Below are 6,000 nucleotides of genomic sequence, written 5' to 3'. Positions count from 1 at the left end.
AAGTTTCCACAATCCTAAAGAGGGTGGGAAATGGTTGAGAGAGGGCCAGTGAACCAGTAGAGTCCGTAGAGATGGGACAACAGCCAGAGAATGATAGGTGACCTGACAACAGCTAGAATTACAATACGGAGGGATGACAGGAAAAAACCAGTCACCCTCCTCCACGGCCATGACCACATGTAAGCTCCTCGTACTTAGATTCTACTCGTGAGAGAATGGGGAGAAAAGAAAAATAATTATTTGATTGAGTTAAAGCCTGAAAAGACTGGGGAAATCTGGAATGACTACATCTTTACACCTAAAATTTACCATAACTAATTACAGTAACAACCAAAATTTACCACACTAGAAGATTAAAAGAAAAAAGACCATCTCAAAAGATACAGAAGACATTGTTAAGTAAAATTCAGTGTCCATTTATGACCAATAATCTTAGTGAACTAGGAATAGGAGTGAGCTTCTTAACCAAATAAAGGCTAGAAAGAAAAAGACAAACCCCAAATGAAAACAAAATCCAAAACCCTAGAGCAAATATCATTCTCTTTAAAACCAGGAATAAGACAATTATGCCTGTTATCACCATGTCTATTTGTTAGACAGGACACTAAGATTAAAAAAAAGAAACACAAGTTGAGAGTAATGGAAAGGAACAAGCAAAATTGTCGTTCAAAGATGTTAATGAATGTCCGTGTGAAAGTGAAAATAATTATTTTAGACATAATGAAGTTGAGGAAGTTTGTTGAATACTAAGGTAAATGTACAAAACTGTTGTATTTTTGTACACCAGCAATAAACTATTAGGGTGTGTAATAAAAAAAGACATTAAATTTACAGTAGCAAGGAAAAATGCAAAGTATGTTGGGATAAATGTAGCAAAATATATGCAAGACCACAGTGGAGAAAATTGTAAAACTTTTTGAAAGACACTAAGATTTATTTATTTTTAAACTTTACTTTTTAGAACAGTTCAGATTTACAGAAAAATTGTGAAGATAGAACAGAGAGTGCCTATCCACCCCACCCTCAGTTTCTCCTGGTATTGCCATCTTATGTTAGTATGGTACTTTGTTGTAATTAATAAAAAAAACCTTGATGCATTATTATGAGATAATAGAAAATATATGTCTGCCCCCAGTTCCCAGCACAGAGCTCCTAAAACCCTTGGCATTTCCTAAGTGATAAGAGCACTAGGAACATCTGTTGTTCTACTATTGATCTTTTTGTTTTATTTTGTTTTGTTTTTGCAGTACGTGGGCCTCTCACTGCTGCGGCCTCTCCCGTTGCGGAGCACAGGCTCCGGACGCGCAGGCTCAGCGGCCATGGCTCACGGGCCCAGCCGCTCCTCGGTATGTGGGATCTTCCCGGACCGGGGCACGAACCCACGTCCCCTGCATCGGCAGGCGGACTCTCAACCACTGCGCCACCAGGGAAGGCCTACTATTGATCTTTGATCTCTGTTCCTAACACAGAACTTCTGAAAGCCTTGTAATTCAGTGGGTGGTAATTTCGTGGGTGATAGGACTGTCTTTTGTTCTAATGAGACAACTCTGCATGGGTTCCTGGATGAGGGCTGGGAGAAGGGAGAATGGCTGAAAATGGAGTCAATGATAGATAATGCTGTGTGAGGAAGCCTCCATAAAATCCCCAAAGCATGGGGTTTGAGGAGCTTCTAGGTTGGTGAACACATCCATACTGTGAGGGTGAGGCACCCCAGCTCCATGGGGACAGGAACTCTTGTGCTTGGGACCCTTCCAGAGCTCTCTTCATCTGGCTGTTCATCTGTTTCCTTTATCATATCCTTTAATAAACTGGTTAACGTAATGTTTCCCTGAGTTCTGTGAGCTGCTCTAACAAATTAATCAAACCCAAGGAGGGGGTCGTTAGAATCTCAGCCTGTCCGTCAGAAGTACAGGAGATAACCTGGGCTTGTGACTGGTGTCTGAGGTAAGGGGAGGAGGGTAGCCTTTTAGGACTGAAACTTAACCTGTGGAATCTGATGGTATCTCTGGCTAGATTGTACCAGAATGAAGCTGAATTGTATTGTATCAGAATGAAGCTGAATTGTAGGACACCCGGTTGGTGTTCAGGAATTGCTTGTTGGTATGGGGAAAAAAACCTCTACACACTTAGTGACCAGAAGTGTCAGAAGTGACATGTTCTCTGTAAAGGTAAAGGAGATACACAGGGGAGAAACACAATGGGGAAGAACTGGATTTTTCCTTCCATAGAAAGGAAGAAACAGGATCTTCCCTTTACAATAATTATGAACTAAAATTCATACTTTATTTAGACTTCCGTAGTTTTTACCTAATGTCCTTTTTCTGTTCCAGGATCCTATTCTGGATAGCACACTACACTATTACATTTAGTCATCATGTCTCTTGAGGTTCCTCACAGCTGTGACTTTCCTTGTTTTTGATGGACCTTGACAGTTTTGAGGAGTACTCATCAGGTATTTTGTAGATTGTCTATTGGGATTTGTCTGAGGTTTTTCTCATGATTAGACTGGGGTTATAGTTTTTGGCCTCACAGAGGTAAGGTGCTACTTTCATCCCATCATATCAAGGGTACATATTATCATCACTTATCACTATTGATGTTGACCTTGAACACCTGGCTGAGGCAGTGCTTGTCAGGTTTCTCCACTATAAAGTTCCTCTTGGGGCTTCCTTGGTGGCACAGTGGTTAAGAATCTGCCTGCCAATGCAGGGGACACGGGTTTGAGCCCTGGTGCAGGAAGATCCCACATGCTGCAGAGCAACTAAGCCCGTGCACCACAACTACTGGGCCTGCGCTCTAGAGCCTGTGAGCCACAACAGCTGAGGCCACGTGCCACAACTACTGAAGCCCACATGCCTAGAGCCCGTGCTCCACAACAAGAGAAGCCACCGTAATGAGAAGCCTGTGCGCCACAACAAAGAGTAACCTCCACTCATTGCAACTGAAGAAAGCCCCGCGCACAGCAGCAAAGACCCAACACAGCCAAAAATAAATTAAAAAATAAATGTAAAAATAAAATAAAGTTCCTCTTTTTCCTCCCTTTCCATACTGTAACCTTTGGGATAAAATTACTATGCTTACCCCACACTGTAGCAGCGGTAGGTCATGCTCCCCTTCCTTGGGGTGGAGGGTGAAGTATCTACCGAAACTATTTTGAATTTCACACAAAGATTTGTCTCTACTCCCCCATTTATTTACTAAATGATTTATTTATATCATTACAGACATGTATATTTATTTTATACTTTGGGTTATAATCCAATATTTATTTATTTTGTTGCTCAAACTGTTCCAGCTGTGGTAATTGTGGGTTTGATTTTTTTGAGCACTTCTTTACTTTCTGGCACTAAAAGATGCTCCAGGTTCATCTTGTATATTCCCTGCCCCAGTCCTAGAATCAGCTTTTTCTCCAAGGTACCTAGGTTCCTTTTATTGGAGATATTTATTTTTAACCAGAACAATGTCATTTCTTTTTAAAAAATAATCTGAAGCAATCTATTCATTTATTTATTATTTTTGGCTGTACCAGGTCTTAGTTGCAGCACGCGGGATCTTTGTTGTGGCACGTGGGATCTTTAGTTGCAGCATGTGTCCTCTTAGTCGTGGCATGCAGGATCTAGTTCCCTGACCAGGGATCAAACCTGGGCCCCCTGCATTGGGAGCATGGAGTCTTGACCACTACACCACCAGGGAAGTCCAGAAAGTATAAAGACATTTGTTCTTGTACCATTTGAGAGTACTTTGCCAACTTGCTGCCCCATCACCTTCTAATACCTTAGTGTGTACTTCTTATGAACAGGATCATTCTCATCTACATAACCACAGTATAATCATCGTAATCTGCCAGTTAACATTCATACATTACAACCATTTAATATATCCTCAGATATATTCATGTTTCAGCAAATGTCCAAATACTGTCTTTTATAGCAGTGGGGTTCAGAATCATGAGTTGCCTTATTTGTCATGTCTCTGTGATGGTTAATTTTATGTATTAACTTAGAGGGTGTTTTTGGATGAGATTAACATTTAAATTGGTAAACTTTGGGTGAAACAGGTTGCTCTCCGTAATATTGGTGGGCCTCATTCAATCAGCTGAGGGCCTGAATAGAACAGAAACACTCACCTCCCCTGAGCAAGAGGAAATTCTCCAGAAAACAGTTTTTGGACTTCATATGCACCATTGGCTCTCCTGGGTCTCTAGGCTGCTGGCCCAAATTCAGATTTTGGATATGCCAACTTCCATTATCATGTGAGCCAATTCCTTACAATAAGTTTATATATATAAACATACACACACATATCCTATTGGTTCTCTTTCTCTGGAGAACCCTGATTAATACGAGCTCTTTAATCTCTGTCATTCTGGAATAGTTCCTCAAATTTCTCTGACATCCATGTCCTTGACATTTCTGAAGATTACAAGCCAGTTATTTTATATTATGTCCCTTAAGTTGGATTTGTGAGATGTTTACTGATGATTAGATTCAGGTTGGGCAGGAATAGCACTGAAGTCATACTGTGTTCTTCTCATTGCATCCTATCAGGCTGTAACATTTCGATTTGTTCCATGACTGATGTTCACTTTGATCATTTAATTACAGTGGCGTCTTTCAGCTTTTTCCCTTATGTACACAACATCAAACTCTGTAAAAATCTCACTTGCCAAACTTTGAATTTACCCACCTATTAGAATTTACATAGGTGTGGACTCACAGTACTGGATTTATTCATTAGATTATAATCTCACAGTACTGGATTTATTCACTGAATTATAATCTGTTGCTATCACTTTATTTCGGTGCTCAAGTCAGTCTGTATTTGGCCAGTGGGAACCTCTTCAAGTGGGCTCCTGTGTCCTTTTGACATGTCCCCATCATAACGTTCATTACTTTCTGGCATAACAAGATGTCCCATAAGAAGACTTTATAAACAAGACTGTTTATAGTGGGATTATTTGTAATAGTTAAACAAAACAACAATAGAAAATAATCCAAAAAAAAAAAAGAAAAGAAAATGGGAAGCATTGATCCTCATTGCTGAAGTGTAAAGTTCAAACTCCTTAACATGGCATGGAAGAGAAAGTTAAAGCAAGAAGCACTGTGCTGTATTTGGGTTTCAGTGGGGAAAAACTTTTAGAATTTACTTCATTAAAATAAAAAGAAGTATACTGGGATCAGATGTTTAACACCATAATCACAAACTGACATTTTTGTATTTGAATGTAATGCACCTTTGGGAAAAGATTAGTAATATCACTGGTGCTTCATTTATCTCAAGTGATACAAACTCTGAACCATTATTAAACTTCAGAGCTGCCACTGTAATTTATCTAAACATTGTGCTGTAAACATTTGAAACAGCTAAATCATATAATAAAAGGTCTTTACAAATTCAAAACAAAACCTGGAAACACCCCAATGTCCAACAAAAGAAGAATGGTTAATTGTGGTGGAGTCATCCAATGGAATATTACACAGCAGTAAAAATAAATTAACTACCATAAACAAATCAGTGTGACTCAATCTCACAAATAGAATGGTGAGTAAAAGAATCCAAGTCACTTTATGATTGCATTCATATAAAGAAGCAAAAATGAACAATGCATTATTGAGTAATACATACATCTGATGAAATAATTAAAAAAAACAAGAAAATGGTAAACATAGAATTCAGAATAGTAGTTATCTTTTGGTGAGTGGAGAAAAGGAAATGGAATAGGAAAGCATGAAAGAGGTGAAAAAAGTTGTTGGTAATGTTCTTTTTCTTACAGTGGGTGATAAGTATATTAGTGTCCAATTCACTGTTATTCTTTATACCTTACCTGTTTTTATAATCTTTTGTATGTACTCAAAATTTAGTTTAAAATGTTTCTATAATTTTGGACATGTTAGACACAGTTCCTGTGTTGTCTAATATAGAGGTCACTAACCACAAGTGACTATTTAAATTTAAATAATTAAAAAGTTGCACTAGCCACATTTCAAGTGCTGAATAGCC

The sequence above is a fragment of the Neophocaena asiaeorientalis genome, unplaced genomic scaffold (assembly GCF_003031525.2).
Source record: "Neophocaena asiaeorientalis asiaeorientalis breed wild unplaced genomic scaffold, Neophocaena_asiaeorientalis_V1.1 scaffold71, whole genome shotgun sequence".
Classification (NCBI taxonomy): domain Eukaryota; kingdom Metazoa; phylum Chordata; class Mammalia; order Artiodactyla; family Phocoenidae; genus Neophocaena; species Neophocaena asiaeorientalis.
Note: the sequence above shows the minus strand (reverse complement) of the source record.